The sequence below is a fragment of the Spea bombifrons genome, chromosome 3 (assembly GCF_027358695.1).
Source record: "Spea bombifrons isolate aSpeBom1 chromosome 3, aSpeBom1.2.pri, whole genome shotgun sequence".
Lineage (NCBI taxonomy): Eukaryota > Metazoa > Chordata > Amphibia > Anura > Pelobatidae > Spea > Spea bombifrons.
In genome coordinates this window covers 65,002,450-65,027,393 of record NC_071089.1, presented here as the reverse complement: position 1 = coordinate 65,027,393, position 24,944 = coordinate 65,002,450, and the positions used below count along the sequence as shown (strand labels likewise).

The window sequence follows — 24,944 nt, the reverse complement described above, 5'->3', positions numbered from 1 at the left end:
GTATGCTCTTTTAAACAGGGTCCTGTGCACTCCTTGTTCTTATCCTAGTTACCCATTGTACATTGTTGCAGAATATGATGGTGCCATATGAATCAAGACATAATTACAATAAAGACATTGTTATTACCAAATTTTAACAATTTGCAAAAAAAAATAGTTGATTTAAAATTTTTGTAATTGTAAATCAGATATCAAAGGAGCCCAGTTTTGTGTTTATTAGTAGAGGTTAACAAAAAGTACATTAATCATTTCCTTTGCCATGTCTCAAAATCAAAATGTCACAAATCTCCCATGTTATATCTTTCACATGGCAGATTAGGTCAGTGCGAGTTGCTGTCCTAAAATTCATAATATATTTAATGTGGTTGAATTTTAAGCACCTAATCTGTTAATTATTTATATTAAGAGACTAAATATCACATATTCTTAAAATAATAAAACTTCAATTTGGCTTCTTACTTTACATATAATCAAAGTATGAGAACTAATTTGATCACACTACTTGAATACTTTGTGAAACTATTTTAATATCAGTTGTACTTGTATCTTATTTTAATGTATCTTAATATATAATGGCTGCTTTATTTTATTCTGGTAATATTATTGTTGGTAACAAATAAGCACAATAATAGTCCCCATCAATACTGGCATTACTGTTGACATTAAACTATAATGCACAATTATAAAACTAACCCAGAGCTAGGACTCCTATTATCTAAAATATTCTAAATAAGGTTATTCATCTGAACTTGGCTAATAAATCTATCCTATTGTAAAAAAAAACATTTTGCACGAGACTAATCAATCTTAATGCACAAAGTATATTTTGTTTAAGAACCCATCAGCATTCTCTAAGTACAGTTTGTATAATAAACCCTACCATAAAGAACTGAAAACTTTTTCATATATTCGGAACACCAGAGACAAAAAAAAGAACTGTATACTATATTCATATTAATCTGTTAGAAGTCTCTCTACTACTTAACTGATATTTTAATTTCACATGGCTACCCTCCGTCTCATGAGAGCTTTACTTGTGGTTTTGCATACTATGCATGATTTAAAGAAATAAATGGATGAATAGATAAGGTGCTAATAATTACATATTAAATTCATACTTTACCACTTAGATTATCAATCTTGTCTGGAATAATGAGTTGTTACCTAGAAATATAGAATTTGAACGCAGATAAGAACAATTTGGCCCATGTAGCCTTCCCATTTTTCCGAATAAGTAAAGGTGGCTGCCAGAGGAGCTCCCTGCCGGCGACCAATAGAGTCGCTCGTACGGACCTTTAACTCCAATGGTCTCCCCAGGTGGAGTTCAGCCATCAGGAGTTAAGGTCCGTAGGAGCAACTCTAATGGTTGCTCGCACGGACCTTTAACTCCTGGTTATGTAATGAACGGCTTCATTGCTTTATGGGGACCAAAGCCACCTTTACTTATACATTTAATGATAAGCAGTCACAATAGACCTAATGATCCATCCAGAGATTAAGCCTATGTGGCAGTATGTTGGTTCGATTTGTAGTTTTATCTAAATAATATAGTTTATTATATGGCCAGATGATCTTTTATCTGATCATGAACATTTCTATCCATCAGATTCATTTGATTCTGTTCATTATAAACCACATTCTAAATATAGACACATTTCCCTTGATCTTGAGCTTTCTCTGTCTGCATTTATTCAAAATGAAGTGCTTGCTTTTATGCATGAGTTTGACATTAAATTGAACCTTATGCATCATTTGTACTGCAAAAGATAAAGGAATACATGGAATAAAGGAAGCTACAGGAGGAGTAAAAGCTAGTGCACATGTCACTAATTCACACACAGCAAGGTTCTATATTGAAAGAATATTTTTAAAATGGTATCTAAGTAAGACGAATCTATGAAGGATATAGCAACCATGGTAACATAAAACAATGGCAAATCACAGAGTATTAAGTACTTAAGTAGTAAGTTCTCTTGTATTAAATGTAGTTTTATTCTAAAGCTTGGGAGCTTGCATACACTTTGATTCCTTCAAACCTTGTAAACATTTCTTACATTTAAGGAATGCATTAGGTCAGTAATGGTATGTCATAATAAGACGTCTACACATTTAAATTCATTTGGGCATTTTGGTGAATTAGGAAATGCATTATTATTGTTTTTTGTTTACATTTTACGGTTAAAGTCCATTTTTTCAATGTCATTTAAGTATATGTATTAAAACTGTGACTGTCCAATTAGTTAAAGCTAACTATACCAATTTGTTATATGTTTGATATGTTTGATACATTATGTGTTAACTCATTTAGCCTTGTTTGCTATATGAGGTAGCACATGTATGTTGAAATAATAAAATACAATTCCATAAAGATGATCATGTGTACTGAATTTCCTGTCCTAGGAATCCTATTCAAGTACAATAAATAAAACATTAACAGTGCAGGAAGGAAAAAAGGTTTAAATGTATCAGACAAAGATAATTTGGGAAGTGAGTGGTGATTGGTGAACTATTATTATTGGTGGAGCTTTAGTGTATATGTGGGCCGGTTCGGACGAAAATTGTGGGGCATTTTTAATTGAGTGCCCACATTTACTATGGCTCTCTCAGACTCTCACTCACTTTCTCACACTCTCGTTAGGTCACTAAATGTTTCCCTACCTTCTTTAGCATCTGTAATAGAACCACAGCTGCAGATGAGTTTTAATACCCTCTTCAGGTGTGTTTACCTGTTTTGGTTGTGCCCAGGAGTATAACCCCACCCTTGTGTCTCCTAGACCCATTGGATCTTTATTTCCCTTGCCCTGCACCGTTCCATAATTATCTGGAACCGTTTGTCGGCTAGGATCGGACTGGACTGTTTAACCCTAAATATCTTGTATGCCCCTGGCACCACCAGAGCGCTGTTTTTCACAAATATACACCATGCGATGGGGCTCAGATGAGGGGTAGTTGGGTGAGGAGGCCCACTTGTGAACCCTGGTTTTTAAGCACCTTTTGTTGATCAGGTTTTATCAGCCCGGTTGCTTTGCAGGCTGTCCCTTGGAACCTTCAAACTGCTACCGCTCAGGGTCCGGTCCACGTATCAATTTACTTTTCGGACCTAATTATCTAAGGACCCTGGGTTATCCATACCGGGATCACAGCTGCTCCCTTGGGATTACCCAAAAAACAATGATTTAGGGTTATATGGGCATTGCTGTGCTTGGTGGCCTGATTGTGGCGCCGGTCTGTCTGGGCAGGGTATTGTTTGTGGTGATGGGATTATCTTCTTATCTGATAGAGTTTGTATATAAGGCTGTGTGTTTTCACAATAAAGTGTTCATTGTTTTCTGTCTGATGCTGCATCAGCTAAATTTTGGTCAGCTACAGCACCAGCACGGCTCCATTCCAACAAAGTCCCGCTTCATCTCTCTAGCGATAGTTCTGTCTAGCTATGAGATGGTTAAATCGCTGAAGTCTCGGGAAGGAAGCAATGATCTGGCAGGTGTACCCAGTCTGGATACAGCATCTTCTTGTTCTTCACCTTCTTTTATTTACTGTCTTTCATCTTCTCTCCTTTAGCGTTTAACTTGTCTTCTTGGACATAACCTGGCACAAACTTCCACCAAAATGACAGTGGTTTTGGTGACGTCCTCTCCCCGATCCTCCAATCGGGGGAGAGAACATCACCAAAAGCGACACAATGTGGATGAAATTTACCTTAGGACAAAATGGAGGCCTTAGGGTAACATGGCACCTGCCCAGTGAGACATTTACTTCTGAAGAAGCCGGATCATGTACTGACAAAAGGTGTTAGGCTTTCTTTGAGGTGGTGTTTCCCTTGGGCTAGCAGCACTTACTAGGAACAGATCGTGATCATTTAGCTGACAAAAACACACAGAAAAATATGTAGATTTGTTACATAAAGAGAAATATACAACTCTCTCTCTATTTTGTTTTTAAAAATAACAAAACAATTGCCACAGACTTATAAAACAGGCTCATACATATAGATACCTTTTTATGTTAATCACACTACTTCTTTAGCACTCTGCATTTTCCCCTCATATAGCTATAGTAAAACTTAATTTTGTTTTTCATCAAGTAGCTTTTATGTTTAAATCTCAGACACAATCTTTTTTATGGTACAAGAAAATTCACATTTATCTTAATATGCCTCCTGACTAGCCAGTCTCTTTCTCTGTGAACTGCAATCACTCAAATGCACAACACATAACCATTACCTTGTAATGTACTGTTTTTGACAAACCTGTAGTTGGTTGGTTGGTTTCGGAAGCCAACTTTATCTACAAATTATTTTTTTTTTCTTTAATTAACATGTGATGTGTGGTGTGAACTTTCACAAACATTTGGTTTTTTTTTTAGAATTCATAGAAAATGGATTTTGAGGGAAAATTATTTACAAGATGGAGACTAGATTTATGATTAAGGTTTTACTTGGCGTGGCGAAGGTATAATACAAGTAACATACTGTATATAGTGTTAATAAGATTTAAATTGGTTTTCATATTATTATAATATTATTTATAAAATATAAAATTTTTTGCACCTTTTGAAATCTTTAAGAATATATGTGATATAGACAGTTTGGCCTTGTTGTTAAGTGAACTTATGCGTTTGGATTCATACAAATGTCATTTTTAATGAATTAGGCCTAATTTGTGCATTAATACAAATGTCTGAAAACGAGGAGGGATTCCCTACAAAACAAGCAAAAATGACAGGAAAACAACAACAATAGTTCCAAAGATTTGTTTTATATCTGTATATTTGTTGTGTTATTTTGAGTTTATTCTGTTGTATGGTCTATATTATATAGGTGTGGGTAGGGTAGTTGTTGTTGTGCTAGTTTGTGCTTGGCACTAATGACTGAGTTGTAGTATGAGTAGTAAGAGTAGGGCAGACTGGATGGACCTACTGGTTCTTATCTGCCATCACTTTCTATGTTTCAATAAGTGCACCAGTATGATGAGGGCTTCTTCTTTGTAGAAGAGGTTAGTGAAGGACTGCAGCAGTTTTTTGTATACCATTCAGTGAAGATGTTTCGCACAGAAGAGAGAATTGGGATCATGGTGTACTTCTGAGCGTATGGTATACGATACAGAAGGGCATTAATGCATCGGTGCATTTATTTGAAATTTACATTTCACAGAGCCAATAATTTGGAGAGGTAGCTAAAGGAAGTGAGGTGATATTGGCTGTCATTCAGTGAGTGGTAGACTGAAGAATGATCTCTGATGGTGACAACGTTGTATAACGTAGTTTTAGAAGGGCAGGAAACAAAATGTGTTGTCTGAACATTAATGACCCCATGCTCATGTCTATTGTTAAGCACCAGTATGGCTGTGCTTACTGCCTCTGTCAGTCATTTAAACACTTTCTAAACTTATGGATTTACTAGATGAAAAACTCCGCATAATGGCAGAATATAGTATTTATTCTCTCCAAGTCCAGCAGATGAATGTTCTCTTCGATTTTAGTAGCTTCTTCCGACATTGCCCCAAGCTTTGTCTATCGGGCTCTTATAATACGACAGTCTATGATTCATCCAAGAAAACCATTGATTGTGCTAAAAGAAATGGACAAATGTATCCTGGAGAGTCTATAGTGATTACTACTCTTTACAAATGACTTTATAGTGAGGACTAGATTCTGACTGAAGCTAAATATATACTGCTAATTTATTGAACAAATGTTTTATGAACATAGTTAAATTTCATAGAACCATTCATTCAGAAGTGTACCCTTTTTGAAACTCTTTGTAAAAACCTATTTGGATAAATGCCTGTTTTCAAAATGATTTAGGGATTAAGAAGAAATAATGTATATTTAATAGAAATTCATTCTGAGTACTTCACATACTGTGAAACAAGAAATGATATTTCTAGATATCTGCATCTTAAAGGTACACGCTAGACATTATATAACTTGAATGCATATGATAGCAGAGAAGTCCCATTAAATGTATGTGGTGTTCCCATTGCAAATGCTTGGGGAATTTGGTCCCTCATATGCATTGTCCCTTTGCCTGCCCCCCTATCTTCTGTGTACGAGACAGCCAAGAAAGTGTCCCCATTAATTTCAAAAGCAGTACCTTCCTGTTACTGATTGGCAGCTTCTAGCAGCAAGGATTGTTGGACCACAGGAGTGGTAGGGAGTTTCTTTCTTTGAAAGTTAAGTGTTTTATTACGTTTTTGTTTTTAAATACATATTAAAACACTCAAAAAGTATCTTAATATGCATCGTTCTTTGGTGAGCTGTCAGTGACAGTAAATTGTACCTTTAAGATTTTTCTTCATAGACCTGGGAGAGAGCTTCCCATTCCAGAATTGTTGAAAGGTGAAGCAAATATTACATGCACATTTGTACTAGACACCTTTAGTATACAGTGTTTTGTGTACATAGTCCAAAAGGGTAGCCTATATTTTCTTATGCAGCCAGTACTGCTGCTGATCTTGTAAGTACTTCTAAGCATGATTGTGTGATGAGCAGTTATAAAAGTTTTGCTAGTAGAACAACTACAGCTGTCTGAGGCACAGCACTGCAACAATAGAATTTTTACTTAAAACTAAACATATATATATTGCACCTTTATTTAGCATATTGTTATTTATTTGCGACATATTAAACTCTATAGATTTTATGGCAGAATGCCTAAAATTCAGATGGAATTAAGATCATTATTTAATTAAAGTAAATGTAAAAAGAAAATAAATCAATGGATTCACTAAAGTTAAAATTGGATACTATACTATACTAACCAGGGGATGCCTGGCCAACTTTCACAGCATGTACCATGTGTATGCAAGAGACTTCACACTGAAACACTGGATCTGCCTCTCCAATGGCAGTAGAGGTTAGTGCAGGGGTGTCCAAGTTTTTTCTGCAGTGGGTCACATCATCAGAAATGTATGTGTGTGTGGGCCGCACTTATTTTTCACTGAGAGAAAATATGGCCTTTTAGCTTTATAATGCATATTAATACAGGGTTAATTTGGCGATAATGGAAACTTTGATCAACTTTTATATGTCATTCTATCAGTACTAAATTACTTAAACAGTAAAACAAAGTCAGTCCACAAACTATTTAAAACAAGTTTAGCCAAATAAAACTGCACAAGACTGGAGCACACTGTGGGTAGAAGCTGGATTTAGGATGGCTAACGCACACTAGAGGTAGTGCTGGATTAAGGGCATCATGGGGCTGGTGCTGAGAATTTTTGTGGCCATTTTATGGAAATAAATAAAATAGACAGAATCTTAACTCATTGGCATCGATGTATACTGCATAAAGATGACATCAGCACTCGGCAGATAATATAGGATAGAATTTTATGTGATCGGACTGGGAGTAATCAGTACACTAAAAAAGTCATCACACACAGGATGCCTGAAGTCTCAATTTACTGCCACTAAGCCTTTTTAATATAATATGCAGATTAAAATATATTAAATAACCTAAAACCTTTACTTTTCCTCTTACTGATTTCTGGGCCAAGAAAGTTTTGTCCTCTGAAGTGACTACAAATTCAGGAGGGCGGTTTATCTCTGGATAAGTAAAAATTAAATAGTTCTATTTTTTCCTGCAGTAAGTAAAGTGCCAGGAAACAGACAACCAAATACATACCAGGACAGGCTCTGCCACACCAACACCCTAACACACACACCTGTACAGGATCTGCCACAATGGCACACCAAACACACACACCAGGACAGTCTCTGCCACACCGACACACCAAACACACACACACCGGGACAGTCTCTGCCACACCAACATCCAAACACACACCAGGACAGGATCTGCCACACCAACACCCTAACACACACACCAGTACAGGCTCTGCCACACCGACACACCAAACACACACACACACACACCAGGACAGTCTCTGCCACACCGACACCCAAACACACACACCAGGACATGCTCTGACACATCGACACACAAACACACACACACACACATAAGGACAGGCTCTGCCACACCGACACCCAAACACAAAAACCAGGACAGGCTCTGTCACATTGACACCCAAACACACACACCAGGAAAGGCTCTGTCACACCGACACCCAAACACACACACACCAAGACAGGCTCTGCCACACTGACACCCAAACACACACACCAGGACAGGCCCTGCCACACCGACACCCAAACACACACACACCAGGAAAGGCTCTGTCACACCGACACCCAAACACACAAGGGGTTCCCTGTCAGGTTCATGTGCCTCCCTCGATCTGGCAGTTGGATAATAGTAGAATAGTCGATGGAGCCAAAAGGTCAGGTTAGGAGAAATCGTATAGACAAATGCTAAAGCCAAGGTCAGGGTGCAAGAAATCAGGAGACGTGAGAAATAAATAAGGTCACTGCAGGAACTAGATTATTACATGTATTTATGTAGTGCCAGCAGATTCCGTAGCACTGTTACAATCAGTCAAATAATTTAAGATCACACACAATTACAAACTGGTACAATAGGAGTAGTGGACCCTGCTCTTACAATCTAGTTGTTGGTTGAAGGAGGAGTGAAACAATAGGAGAGGACTGATAGGATGAGGATGAGTTGATATGGTCCAGAGTTTGAGGTTGTTGGTCATTCAGATGGCTTGATCAGAAGGCAAGATGAACAGCAATGCACTGGTACTTGAGACGTCAATCCAAGGGCAAAGGCTAATTGTGTGTGTTGCTATTTAAAGGCCTAAAATGAGGCGCAGCATGCGTAAGATCCCTAGCTAGAGTGCAGCAAGAAACCCTGTGATCTGAGAAATGCAAAGCAAAATTAAGTAGTATCCAGGCTTTGCCACAATTAACCCAAAGTAACCAATATTTTTTTCTGAAATATGCCTGTCACTTAAGCCTGTATTCTGGGGTGCAGACGTGGGGTTATGTAAATTCACAAGCATCTGAGCGCAGCTAGCTTGTAGTTGGAGAAAAATATTGTATTGTACTGTATAATTTATATATAATTTCTATTGTCTGAAGAACTGCAGACATTTCACTACATGTCAACCAACTATTAATGTCTACAAGCATAGGTGTCTTGAAGAAGACAGAGCATGTATAAATCCGGCCCAATTTTTACTGTGATAAAGGATAACATGTGCTTCCAAGATCTTAGAGACCGATCCTTTTTACAAATATACCATCTTTAATATATTTCCTTCTTGAGTGGGTGGCTAGCTAGCTGCATGCTTGTTACTTTACATAACAGAAAGTACTGTTTCCTTTTACTATGGTTTTTGATAAAGGATTTTGGTCAATGCAAGAATATATGTCTATAATCATTTTTGATCAATTACTGCATACTGTAGATAGAAGGAGAACAGCTGTTATATTTGTACCCCATACCTGCTGTAAATGGCGATGTATGCGAACAAAACAACCTCACATCTTTTGAATTACATATTTGTCTCTATGAGCTATAAAACTAATTAAAAGAGTAGATTTTTATTTTCCATTGGCACATGGAGAATGAGAAGCTACAATCATCATTATTATTATTTTTAATTTAAATACATACATTTTCTCTGTGGAGCTAATTTGCTTATGAATAGACTAGTAGACTTCTAGTGCACAAAGTGGTTTGCAGAAAAAGAATTTAATTATACCTTACTCATGCCAGCAGTTGGTATTTTGCTTGTCTAATTCAATGAGAGTAAACCCCATACTGGGGCCCATTCATTTAAAATACTGATTTCCAACTGAGGAATGAATAACAGTGGGGCAGCAAATAAACAATTATGTCACCATTTATGGTAAGTTTGCCTTTTAAGTACTTGAAAAACTGTTTGTCTTACTTTGTTTAGCTATAACAAAAGTTCATGGTGTGTCTTTTGAAATCAGAAATCACTTTTAATGAAAGTAATAAATCCTACTAGAGAATAAGAATCATTTAAACATTCATACAATGTATCAATTGAGAACTTGAAACTGCAGAATCTCTTAAAGAAAAAATGGTATTGACATTATTAACTAAATGCAGATTTCGCAGCAAATTAGTTAAACTCAAACACTTACCTTTTAATGCTATCCAACACTGTCTAAGTCACAATTTAGGATCTTAATAAATCCCAAAGTTGCTGTTGATGCAAGTCGAGTTTACTGCCAATCTAGTGTAAATGAGTATTGACAATAATAAATATTTGTACTCACCTCAATTTCTAACTCACCCGAACTTTAGAGAATGGACCTAATTATTGTACTTAAGCATTTAGAGATACTATACTTGGAGATATACAGAAATATTTTTTCAACATTTGCATGATGATTACAATGGATGACATTATTTTTTTATTTCTCTAGCATGCGTGTCCCCAGAATATTTAATTCAAATGCTGGCAAAGTTATAAAAAGGTCAGATATACTTAAACCTAAACTAAAGGTTTATTTTAAACCTGCTGCCCTTCCTTGCCCATAAGGTTTAATGGGCAACAAAAATAATAGTTATAAAGATGTCCATATGTATCATCATCATCATAACTAAGTCTTTGTTTTTAACACAAATTAGGGAATGTATTTGCTTTTATTTATTAAAAACTCTGACAACATCAGATGGCTTTAAAACCAAACCTATAAACTAGATCAAAGATCCACAGCGAAAAAATTAAATACATTTTCATGTAATAGCATAGGTACATTAGTATCACTCAAAAGATATGAATTTGTATAAATTGCCATGATATATTAACACAGATAAAACAATAATAATACTAATGGTAATACAAAAAATAATAATAATAATAATACATTACATTACTGCAGCATGGCTACTTAATTCTTAATGATGATGTATAATTTATTAACATTTTGATAAAACACAAGACATCTGCTTTTCCAGAAATGCTAACACAACATGGGGTCTTAATTAAATTGATTTATATTCTTAGCTCCATGAGAAATTGTTAAAGTGATTACTGCGTTACTGTTAAATATGACTGGTAAACTGAAATTATAAAAGAAATCTCAGGGAAAAACAGGGGTCATAAGCTATTCATAATTATTTAAGTAGCAACCCCATATATCAATGTCTTAATGTGGAATCCCACAACTTCTGAATAAAGCCTTACTCCCAGGAACTCAATCTGAGTCTGCAATACATTTATCACTATCACAAAAAGCCTCATAATTAATTGTCATCCTAATTATAATTCTCATGTGCCACACGCTACCTATCAGCGAAGCAACAATTCAGCAGTAGAAGCTCCCAGGGCTTTTTGTAGCGTTTATGCTTAGCCTGAGACATTAAGCTCTAAAATGCAATCCATTAATAACTGCGTCTTTAAAGCTTAAATGGGAAGATGACATTATAATCAACCTTGTGTGGAAGAACCAGATACAGAAGAAAAATGTGATGAATAAAATATAAAGCTTTTGCAATTATTGTCCTCTACACTAACTTGTATGACGTGTTTAATTTGAAATCTATATAACTCAAAGAAAATTATGATTTTTAAGAGAAAAATATACATTTACTAATTTTGGGCATACTTGCTCTGTTTTAGACGTCATAAAAAGTTTAACTGAGCAGATTTAAGTCACTTAGCATACATATTGCAGGGGTCATTTTAGCACTACCCATTTAATATACATTTTTCAGAAGATTTCTATATTAACAATTAGGACACACAATAATGCATGATATGTATGCTTTGAAATTAACCTTTTTTGCCTTTACAAAGTTTTGGTATTAAATAGACTGGTGGTTCAATTGGACACTATATCACCATTGACACCATTTTTGTGCATGTAATCCAGTACCATGAATAAAAGATAAGTTAATGTCCACTTATTCTCTACAAGATTTATTTCTAAAACAAAATGTTTAGTTGTCTTATACATATCTAGTCTTGCACCGCAAGATGTGTCTTAATATATTAGATTTTCTTTATCGTCTTGAATGATGATCAAGTGTCTCTCCAGAATCATTTTCCAAAACACATCTTTCAAAATGATAAGACTAGTTAATTCCAAATATATAATATAAGATTTACATTTTGCTATCCCATGCAAGTGACGAAGAGGAAACGCAATTTACATTTTTTTTAAATGTTACTAAAGATGTGAGGTAAAATGTGAGGCTTCTCAGAAAATATCCTCTGCTTAGTTCATATATGATGGCTTTGGCTGGTTATGTTAGTTTAAACAGGAATTATAACTCATAAACAAAAGCCGTAGATCTTTAAATATAATATGCGACATGTGGATGTTAACAGAACAGATACATGCATTTTTTGGAGCTGGAGCTCACAATTTTAAGGGTTTTAGGTAATATTTGGCAGCTCATTAATTGATAATACGTTCTTTAGTCCATTGTGGCAAGATATCATTGATCATCTTTTGTTTCTCCCAGGGGCCTTTAGAAGTCACCAGTAATACTCCAATAAGAAAAAAGACAAACCAATATAGTTCTATTCTCTAAAAAGTGGAATTGTCAACCAAGCATAGGGTTAAATTATGTGACATGACTCAAGTCAAGTTCACTGAACCAAATCTGAGTTGGTTGTGATAAATATAAAAAATGTACATTTAGTTCAACTTGTGGGAGTTTGATCCAGCACTTTAAAAACATCCTTTGGAGTTATAAAGAAAAACAATTTGGAAAGTCCTTTTGAATAAAAAATAAAATATTGTCAAAGATATAAAAAGCAATATAAATGTTACAATTTAAATGGAGTATTTGTATATTTGTATAAATTGAACACTGGTTAAAGACATAACATTTGTACCAAAGAATTAAAAAACATTTCTTGACTTTTCTTAAGAAATAATATGCATACAGAGAATCTGCCTGAATTCCTTTCCAAGACTTAATTCATTGCTATGCTAATTACTTGCAGATTTGTTGGCATAAAAAAATGTGGTCGTATTTATTGTATGATATCTCTGGCAGTTGCTTAACAACTGGAAGTGACAATTTTGCAAAGTAAATGTTGGCCAAATAGAGCAAAACAATACAGAAGGTTGTTTATCATCCTTGATTATCTGCTGTTACGCAATAATATGGAACACAATACAAAATGTATTTTAACGGCTCCACTTTTTTGTAATCAAATAACATTTAGAATGGAATTTGTTGAATGACAATAAATAAATAATAATAGTGTGAATCAATAAAACATAAAAAAATCATGAATATATTTTTTCAGGCATTAGATGCTAACAGCGCTGTATAACTTGGCAAGTGCACTGTTGGCATCTTTGCAAAAGTTGCTTAGTGATTGTCTTTTTTAAAAAAAAAGAAAAAAGAAAGAAAAGAAAAAACAGTTAGTCCCATATTGTTGGATGTATAAGCAAATTTAAAACTCACAGATCATGTCATACTTGGAGTCATTATTGGACTCTTTATAAAGAGCAACCCTAGTGGGAAGTGCTACATGTTAAGCAATTGGCAGTGATATTCCTTTGGTTCCACTTGTAATTAATAAACATTTAGCAATTTACTGTGCAACTGTGTTGTTTTAGCTACTTTTCTTAACTAATTTTAATTCTGAAACTATGTTGTGAAAATACACATATTTGACAGTTATCATGTGACTTTAAACTTTAAAATAAACATTAAATTAACTATATAGCAAATGGGAAGAATTTGTATATATGATATTTGCATATATGATTTCACAATTGCTCTCTTCAAGAGTTCTAGAAAAGAACCTTACTTGAAAAATGAAAGAGATTGAGAGAGAGAGTTGACAGGAGAGATGGAAGGAGAGTTGTGGTTTGCTGTGGCAACTTCAATACATATTATGAACGGTCAACCTCTGTAAGCATCTGCTGCAGAAAGAGCTTGGCTGAATGAGTATAATGTATAGTTAAGTCAGTGATATCAGTGAGAGTCTACACCACATTGACCTGTGCATTATTCAGGGTCAGATGAGCTATCCTTGCTGTTGGTCCCTCATAATAAATCCTGAAGTCAGAGAGATGCAATACAACTTTATGACAAACTCTCCTGACAACTTTCCCTTTAGGGAATAAACTCCAAAGAGTTATTTCCAAAGCAATAGAATGGGAGTACATAAACAAAACAGAAATTATAGAAACACAACACATATACATACATCCACACAATTCAAAAACATCTCTAGCTTGCAAAATCCGGCTACTGCTAATCAGTTGGTGGCAGTATGTCAGCCAAATTATCCTTTACTGCACCTCCGAGCTAGGAAGACTATATTACTATGCACTTGCTTCCCTAGTAGGCAAATCTGTAGATGTATAATTAAATGTATTTACTGTAAAATACCACTAAATGTGTGGGATAAAACGAAACACCTTTATACAATACACATTTATTTAGGACATTTTGTTTTCAGAAACGTGAAATAGCTTTTTATGTTCTGTCAAAAATACAATCATAAGGACCATGTCAGTCACATACGGATGATTAAAGCCCACATTGATTTTTGGAAAACCTGATTTCTTTTGCCTGTTTTGTGATTTATTTGTTTGGATTGGTTTGGATCTGGTTCACACAGTTCTAGACATAGCAGAACATCAAAGAGCAACATAGCAATTGGAAATATATTTTTATTGTTTCAGACTACAAACTTGGCCTAAGGGAACATGCTAGCGCTGGGAAAAAAATAGGGCTTAGGGCTATAGCTATCATATGTTTCTACAGGGAAAGGCTGTTATGTACTTTTACAAAACTGAGATGTGTGCGTTAGTGAAATGTGATAATCATAATTTGTATTTGTTATTTTTGACAGACATTGCTGTATCACAGAGAGCTGTGGCTGGATTCAGTGAATTACATTTAGAGCTACAGATTATCATAAGGAAGTGTTTTAATTTGACAATTTTGTTGGATTATTCTGATGTTTTCGAATACTTTTCCAAGCAATACTAGTATTAACTATATATGTGTGTGGAAACCTGACCATCACATCTATATGAGTTTGTTGGACATCTTATTCCAAAACCAATTCCAATCCATGGAGTTGGCCCCACATTTGCGATTATAACAATCTCCACTCTTCTGGGAAGGTTTTGGAGTGTGTCTGAAGAAATGTGTGCCCATTCAGCCAAAAGAGCATGTGTGAGGTCAAGAATTGATGTTGGACAAGAAGGCTTGGCTAGTAATCGGTGTTCTAATGCATCACAAAGGTGCTCAAAAATATTTATTTTAATCTATCTCCAACATTTTTTAGATGTAATAAAAATATTTAAATATATGCTTGATTTATTCCACTTAAAATGACTGTGAAGTGCTACAATTGTTATTCCAAAGAAAAAAAAATAGTACTAAATAAATAAATGGAAAACACAAGATATTATCAGTGGAATCATGCGGAATAATACAAAATCATGTCATTAAAATTGATTTTTAAATGAGTAATTTAAAGTATGAGTAATAATGGGCATATCTGCCCATTACAGCAAATGCCGTTATTAATTGTTTAATCTTTGTTGAAAAATAATATCATTAATTCAGTACTTTAGCAACATATCCATTATGTGAAATATCTGAATTTTTTTTTTTATTATTTAATAATCATACTGAGTGTAATTATGATTTATTCGTAGTCCATAGAGGGATTCAAAAAAGGTACAAGAGGAAAGTAGTAAGTGGACGGTCTTCCAAGTGAAGTGGTTAGGTAAATACAGTGCAGGAATTTAATTATGAGTGGAATAGACAGAAAGCTATTTTCAATAAAACAAGTAAAACATCCAAATAAAAGTTCAAGTACAACTTGTTTAGTTATAAGCATACACCTTAGTTTCAAAAGCACTTTTACAATACTTCCCAAGAACGGCCTGTATTGTAAAATAAATATTGATCTTCTGCCTAAAGTATACATACACAAAGGGGACTATGTATGAAACACAAAGTTTCAAGAGTAATCCTATCACTGGAGCAGCTAATAGAATTCTATTCTATGCTATTTGGCATTGGTAGCTATGGTAATAAGGGCACTTTTATATGTATTCTAAATTTCATATTTAATAACATGAGCTTTGTGGGGCAGATCTTAATTTTCTAAATTTGTGTCTCATATCTTGTAAAATGTTTATTGTGATATGAAATATTTCAATCAATAAGAGATCTGTCATATATTACCATCTGTTTAATAGGGTCCTGAAGTGGAGCAGTATGTTCAAACTCTTGTTTTATTTTGTCTAATTGCCTAATGTCAACTTGACTTGCATTTTCTAATTGACTAAAATAGAAGATATTATTAGATATTATTAAAGTAAAATTGTATTTATTCAGCATGCATTTGTAGTGAGTATATGGTTAGTATTACTTTTTTTTTGCATTTAGCTATGTAGATATTTAAATCTCTGGGGATCCCTTCACAGCCACATCCCATCAGCATTGAACAAGGTTGTATTAAACTTGGCTTTTTCTTGAAGGAGTACTTAGAGGCTCATTAAATGTACAGTTTCTCTCGGAGAATTCTAATTTACTTAGTTTTTATCTATCCTAAGAGATCAATTCTGTTCTCCTTCTATAAGTTCATTGTATGTATTGAAAGTACAATGACATGTTTGGTGGTGCAAATATTTCCTCTCTAGCAAACCAGTAGCTTTTGCTGTTCATATTTAAAAACACAAAGCAAAAAACATCAGAAATTTGTATCTTAATTTCTCACATACCAAGCAAGGTGTAAAAATCCTTTTTGTATACATCATAACATCTGTCCACTGGGCATTATAGGTACTACTTCTAACATTTGGGAGTTATGGGATTATTATTGTGCAAAATCTTTTTATCACAGTACCTAATTATCCTTCTGACTGGACCATTTAGAAAATAGCCTTACCCATTTAACAAACAATAAAATGGTGCTGGCAATGGCTTTATTTCATTGGTCTCTACGGTGAAAGGACTGTTTGCAGCAGAATGACTTTTTGTATGCATCACCAGATTATGTGTCTTAATCTTGGAATATTAAGTACAACAATATAAAGATGATCTCAGTGTACCTTACCATTTGATATAAGGGTAATGTAGGACAGTTGGTTTTAAGCTACAAGATACGTTAGATATATACATATATGTATTAAAAATAACTTTACTATATTATTCTATACTATATATTACAATAATAAAATACATGTTTAAATAGTTAATTTGAACCGTGATGCATATTTTCAAAAGCACCAAATCTCACATGAAAGTTCAATCGATTAAACCATAAATTTTTGTATCAGTTTTACTTTTTGCTTCTAGTGAGTCAACAATGAGTTTTCAGTGTAACTGCCATCATCTATCATGTCCCTCTGCTTCTATGACCAGTTATTGAGAAATACTTGCGACTCCCACACAATATCAATTTGCCCAGGATGCTGCCAAAAAGGCAGCAGATTCCTGAGGGCAAACTTGAGTTGTTTGAGTTTGGTATTTCTCCTAATCCCCCCTCTTGCCCTATGTACCAGTGGCTAGCCATATCGCTGAGGATGCCATCTTCACCCCCTCTAATCTGCTTTTAGCCAGCCATCTCCTTTATGGAAAAAGAGGCAGACATATTTAGGGCTATACATAGATATGGTCAGGTCTAAGCATTTCCAAGAATTAAACACATACAAAACAATATTTTGGCATCTAATAAACTACTGACATTTGATAAATACTTTAAACAAAGTCAAACTAGGCTGATCCTAAAACATTAAAATAAGCTAAATGTTTTTTTTTCCCCACATATTAGAGAACAATGCAAGACAATAACCAATTAGTACAGACTGATGGCAAGAGGCTTTTTAATGTTAACTTTATTGCTAACATCACAGAAATATTCTTCAGGAACATTTAGCTAAAAAGTCGTCTAGATCAATGTATAATACTGTAGCAAGCTCTTTTGCTTCCATGCAAAACAGTTGTTGCTAACGTAACCAAATAATATGCATATGAAAAGAGAGTGTGACTGCAGCAGCTGTATGCACTAATGCTTTGATGGCACAATTTTCCAAGTTTGCTAATTTTACATGAAACACAATGAGAAGTTTTGTTTGACTTTTGCAAATGATTAAATATTTATTTTTTTATATGCATTCAGCTCTCTCAAGTAAAACCCTACAGTAAGGTCTTTTAAACTAAAGAGAAAATAAATCTCTGTTTAACAACAGCAGCAAAATAAAAAATAAAAAAGCAGTCAACTAGAGTACTATAATGGCTCATAGAAAAAGAGAAACAAGGTTTTACTTGTGTATCATTGTTTGGATCCATAATATATTTACAATAATACTTAGTTACTTACAAAAGAGATTATGGGTCAAAACGAAAAATAATTACCTTCTGACAATCATAAAATTGTGGATTTCATAATTTATACAAACTGAGTACCCTGGCTTTCAGTGTGTGCTAGCAAATGCTAACAGCTGCTGTTTTCACTGTATGTCAACAGTGTGTTTTGTGCCTTAATATTACTGATACATACACTGGAAGGAGGACGATTTTCTAGACTTCCCTTTAGAATAAAAAAACATATTAATATAAATGCCCCTGACAAAATATAAGAAAAAATATATAAAATAGGTGATAATATAGATATCATCTAAATTCAATTTGTTGTATTACAGTTGCGTGAAAAAGAAAGTATGCAATGCTAAGGTTTTACATATCAGGACATAATAACAATCATCTGTTCCTTAGCAGGTCTAAAAATTTAAGTAAATACAACCTCAGTACATGACAATACAACCAACACATGACATATTACACTGTGTCATAATTTATTCAACAAAAATAAAGCCAAAATGGAGAAGCCATGTGTGAAAAACTAAGTACACTCTTCCATAAGAATTAAGATGCTAAATAGCAGAAAGATGCTGCAAACCAATGTAAGAAAATACAGGCCAAACACAAACTTCGATAATTGGATCAACACATAAATATGTATGTGCATCAAAAATAGGCAGAGTCACTTAGATGCAAACGAAGGTGAAACATTTAATACGAACAAAAATAGACGAAGAATATAAAAAGAAGATAACAAAAATACGAAACAAGTCTTACAAAACCTTGGAAAGGAATTTAGTTCATGACATCTGTCTTATGCATTCCTGAGGATGGAGGGAGGGAGTGTTGGGACGTGAAGAGTCTGTGGATGGCAAGTACATCTTCACTCGACCTCTCTTCCCATGCCTCTCCATGTCTTACACAGGCCTAGCTTATATACCATTTGAAAATGATGTCAGTCTATTGGTCTTCACCTAATTAGGTGTTCAAACATGTTCACTTAGGTCTTACACGCCCAAACCCTATTTTAGGTGGTCGCTGTACGTATATTGTAATGCCCATTTAGAGTTACAACTATACCATGCATTAGCAAGCTACTATCCTATCTATAGACTGCATGTTCAGCAAATCCTTCATTCCATAATTAAGGTCAAGGAAACCTTGAAACCTACCATTGAAACATTAATATATCTTAATTATCATTTATTTATGCCCAATAATTACATATCTTTGACTATTGCCTATACTAATAATTATATATGGTCCATTTCTTAATTGAGGTTAGAAAATGTATTAGAATATTTTACAATTCCCCCTGATGATAGGATAATATCCTTATCATATATTTTCCAATATACACATTTACTCACCATTCATATCACATTTGTATCACATTTATACTACAATCACATCACACTTTACCTGGGACCATATGATAATCATTAGCATGAGACACCCTTTTCTCTACGTTTGTTATGGAATGAGAAGATTGCGCTCTTTTTATCAATTCCCTTAATATTCCATCTCCCTCATCTACTTCCTAACTTGTTTATACATCTTACTACACATACACTACACTACACATAAGAAAACTTTGATAGTCAATACATAATAAAACAAGTATAGCTATAATAACAATTTGATTTGACAATATATTCCCAGCTGCGGATTTTACCGAAGATTGTGACCACATATTTACTGATTTTTTAAAATTTGACCACCAACTAACTCCAGACATATCATTCCATTGATGTTGAATTTGTTCTAATTCTCCTTGTTTATGTAGGAAAACAATTTCTGCATCTTTCAATTGTTGCTTTAATATGGCCAATAATCCCTTATCTTTCTTTATTTCCTCAGTCCATGTTTTCCAATGAAAATGGTCTATCTGTGTGAGATTAAATTGCAGAGGTAGTATTTTTAAACGCTCTATGCCCATAGTGGAGACATTAAACTTTTTCCCATCTATCTCCAACTTTTTCAATTCTCCTTCTATGCAATATAATCCTCTGTGAAGAGTTTCATTATGCATACAATTTGAAAAGAATGCTCTGACCAATGACTCTTCCTTCATTACCTGAAAACAAACTTTCCCTCCTTTTACTTGAGTCATTAATTCATGCATAGATGTAACACTTTCAATCCTGGCCTCACATGATAAATGATAGACAACCTTTTCTTGCCCTGGAAGACATATTACTTTGGAAACAAAATGAAGACAAGCTGAAGCTTCTAATTGTTCCAGATTTTCCCCATCAAATACAAAATCTGTATATCTTAAATTATAATTAATCTAATTCGTCCAACAATGTCTCTTGATGTATCAATGTCCGATGTCAGGAGTTGATCCACTCGAACTTCTCTTATTTTATGTGATAACAATGTCTCCTGTGGTAAATCCTTTGTCGGATCATCAATTCCAATTGGCTTCTGGTACAGATCAAACAACACAGCTATCAAAAAACTATGCTATCTTGATGTCACGATTCTTGTATTGCTGTTTCTCAGAATGCTCTCCTTCCAATAGTTAACTGCTTTGTTTCTCCATTTTCTTGCAGAACTGTGTTCCTGCAAGAACAGAATTTAGTTAGAAACATATACTTTACACTGGTCAACATGTAACCACAGCTTCTGCTGCCTATGGGTATATTTCACAGTCTTTTCTGTATTTGAACAAGGATCTTGACCCATTGTGTCGATTATTTCAAAAGGTCCTTCTCAATTGCTTTCCAAAGGTCCCGCCTTCCTAAAAGTCTTAATCATTACTGATGCTCCTCTTACAAATTTAGAAGAGTGAGGCGGTACCATACGCTGCATTCTAGACGCTGCGTGAGGAAGAATTGTTTTTAAATTCTCCTGAAGTACCTGTAACCACTTAGTTCTTGCAATGGCATCTTTCGGTGGAGTAGACAAAAACGTTTCATGAGGAAAGATCAATGGCATTTTCCTTCCTGTCATTAATTCAAAAGGTGTATACTGGGTAGTTGAGGAGCTCGTTCCCCTAATACTCGTCAATACTAGAGGTACTGCATCAACCCAACTATTTCCTTTATCAAGTAACATTTTTGCAATTCTAGACTTAATCTTTCTGTTCATTCTTTCTACAATACCTGCGGACTAAGGATAGTATGGAACATGGAATTGTTCACGTACCCCCAGGATTGCGCAAACAGCCTGCATGACATTGCCAGTAAAATGGCTCCTTCTGTCAGAAGCAATCATCCTTGGGTCTCCCCAAGTATAAACATGATTCCTTAATGCTTTTGCCATAGACAAAGCATCATCATTCCTGACAGGCTACAATTCTACCCACTTAGAAAATACATTTACCACAACCAATGCATACCTGAGACCTTGGTTACCTGAAGTAGGAGACCTATGTAGTCAATCTGCAGTATAGACCACGAACCATCTGCAGGTGCAATTCTTAGAAGTGGAGACTTTTGTCCTTTAGGCCTGGGGTTTACTTGAGCACAAATAAGATATGACTGAACAACATTTTGTACAGAGTCCACCTTTTTGTCCCAAAAAAACTTCTCTTTGAAGTTTTCCAGCAACTTTTGCTAACCCACATGACCTAATCTTTACATCTTATAGCGGGTGAATTCCGTCTGCAAGTGTTTAGGCACAACTAGAAGTAAATTACCTTGCATCTTATAACATACCACTCCATTTTCACAAATAAAGGGAGGTGTTATTTTATTCCTACGTTCTATAATGAACGCATCTTTCATCTTTATCGATGAATGAAGGTAAATTTGCTTCCTTACTCTTTACTGGTAGTACTTCCAACGGTTCCAGTTCCATCACTATTTCTTCTGTCAAAGCTGCTTCCTTTACTAGAGAATCTGCTTTCTCATTTCTCAAAGCTAAATCACTAGTCCCTCTGCTATGGCCCGGTACCTTGACAATAGCATATCGGTTAGGATTTTTAGGAGCAAGCTCAAAGATAGTCTGCAATGTATCAACATGATTTAAGATTTTGTTAGATGAATCCACAAAACCTTGTTTTTTCCACACAGGTAAGTAGTCTGTTAGTGAACATACGACATATGAACTATCGCTATAGATTACCAAAGGATCATTGCTTCAATTTCTGCTGTCTGGGCAGAAAAATGTCCTGGTAGTCTATACTGAATAGCTCATCCTTTCAAGCAAAATCTAGAACAATCTACAAATACAGGTTCATCAGTTTCCTCTACTTCTTTTCTAAAAAGAGATGGATAATCCCCCTGAAATATCTCAACACACATGTGATTTGGACTTATCAAAACTCGCAAGTACTGAATCTTGTTACAGTAATTGGACCTTCCTTGGATTTAATTTCAATCCTGACTCATACAACAGATTAAACAATTCTGCTAGCAAGGTGAGATGTTCCTCTCTAGTCTCTGTTGCCAACAAGATATCATCAACATACTGTAGAATACAATCTTGCCTTGAGAATTTTGATAACACTTTTGCCAATGCCTGATGAAACAGACTAGGTGACATGTGCGCCCCCTGTGGTAATCTGCAAAATACATATTGCTCATTCAGAAAAGTAAAAGCAAATTTGTATTGACAACTCTATCTGAATACTGAAAAAACCATTACTGATATCTAATACCAAGAAAAACTTTTTAGCATTAGCATTCAATCGAGACATGATGTCAGGGGTATCTGCTACAATTGGCGCCACATTTGGGGTACATTTATTAAACATACGCAGATCTAGAAGCATTCTATAAGAATTATCTGATTTCTTAACGGCCCATAACGGATAATTTGTCACCAAATTTAATTTGCGTATGACGCTTTGTTGAAAGTAGTTCTTCAATAATTTTGGACAAAGGCTCAATTGAATCTGGAGGCAATCAGTACTGTTTCTGAGCTATGGGATCTGTTCCTTCCACTTTAACAACAACATCTTTCATCGTCCCTACCTCATTCTTAGACTGAGCCTATAACGAGGGATGTTTCTGCACAATTTCTACAAGAGTCAAGTCATTAAAATGCATTTGTGGCCAAACATGATTTGGGGATACCTCCTCAATTAAATTGATGACGGCCACTACACTGTAGTCACTTGGATCTATTACTACAGGCCCTTTAAGGTTATTATTTCTCCAAATCACTTGATTCCCTAAGTCAATGACCCAACCTCGTTCTCTCATTACATCAGCTCCTAAGATATTTTCTGAGCTAGGACAATGCCAGATATCAATTTCAGTACACAAATAGCCAGGAATCTCAAACAAAACACCAGTAATCAAAGTTGCTGAAGTATTACCTTTACCACTAAAACCTACACTTATGCAAACAGGTGAGTTAGATGTCATGGGTAATGCTTTGTTAATCACACTTAATTAAACTCCTATATCAACCTTTGGTTAGTAGTATCAACTTATTCAGAATTAGTAGGATTAGTTAATGGCTTGTGACAGTCATTAGTTTGTCTGTCCATATCTCTCTCCAAGTTCTCTAATTGCTGAGCTAAAACAAAACAGTCGGGACAGCTGTTAAAGTCGTCAGTACTGTCATCAGGGTTAGATTCTGGTACAACTTTGTTGATCATGCAAATACTTTTTCTAGGCTGTAAATCCTCCATAATCAATTCATTAAATGTTTTAAACATGCTTAGGGCATTTTGCATTTTCTTCTTAAGTTTATCTATACAAAACAATTTCTTATCCAATTTCATGTTTTCTAGCTCATATTGTTTGTACAAACTAGCCCATAACTGTGCATTGGTAGGACAATTATCAAATTGAAAAGTTATTTTACTTTTGTTAGCATATGTTTTTATAAAATCCATAACTTACCCTGTTTAGTGAACTCTCCTTGAGTGGCTGTTGTTTCACACTGTATGGCTTTCTTGCGTCTGCCGTCAATAGCGTCTTTTAGCACTTGTGGTTCCATTAAAGTCTGGAAGTCTGTATACTCAAAGGTTCTTTTCTTAATTTTATCCCGACAGTTTGCAAAAAGTGTACAGATATATCTGCCCTTCCCCCTGAGCAAGCTGGAGGGCAACGGTCAGGAAAAAATACGCAGGGCTGGCACGCCAGATATGTAAGAAAATACAGGCCAAACACAAACTTCGATAATTGGATCAACACATAAATATGTATGTGCATCAAAAATAGGCAGAGTCACTTAGATGCAAACGAAGGTGAAACATTTAATACGAACAAAAATAGACGAAGAATATAAAAAGAAGATAACAAAAATACGAAACAAGTCTTACAAAACCTTGGAAAGGAATTTAGTTCATGACATCTGTCTTATGCATTCCTGAGGATGGAGGGAGGGAGTGTTGGGACGTGAAGAGTCTGTGGATGGCAAGTACATCTTCACTCGACCTCTCTTCCCATGCCTCTCCATGTCTTACACAGGCCTAGCTTATATACCATTTGAAAATGATGTCAGTCTATTGGTCTTCACCTAATTAGGTGTTCAAACATGTTCACTTAGGTCTTACACGCCCAAACCCTATTTTAGGTGGTCGCTGTACGTATATTGTAATGCCCATTTAGAGTTACAACTATACCATGCATTAGCAAGCTACTATCCTATCTATAGACTGCATGTTCAGCAAATCCTTCATTCCATAATTAAGGTCAAGGAAACCTTGAAACCTACCATTGAAACATTAATATATCTTAATTATCATTTATTTATGCCCAATAATTACATATCTTTGACTATTGCCTATACTAATAATTATATATGGTCCATTTCTTAATTGAGGTTAGAAAATGTATTAGAATATTTTACA

At 34.9% G+C, this 24,944-nt stretch overlaps 1 protein-coding gene and 1 long non-coding RNA gene across 2 annotated transcripts in view; one reads left to right on the top strand and one right to left on the bottom strand.

Annotated features, from left to right (window-relative positions):
• GRIK2 (glutamate ionotropic receptor kainate type subunit 2) overlaps positions 1-24,944 on the top strand; it is a 262,126-nt gene that overhangs the window by 71,683 nt on the left and 165,499 nt on the right. The gene's annotated exons all lie outside the window — the stretch shown is intronic.
• On the bottom strand, positions 18,879-23,985 carry LOC128483292 (uncharacterized). The gene is made up of 2 exons (XR_008351055.1): positions 21,053-23,985; positions 18,879-20,755 (listed from the first exon to the last, which is right to left on the bottom strand). It is a non-coding gene; the product is annotated as an uncharacterized LOC128483292 (long non-coding RNA).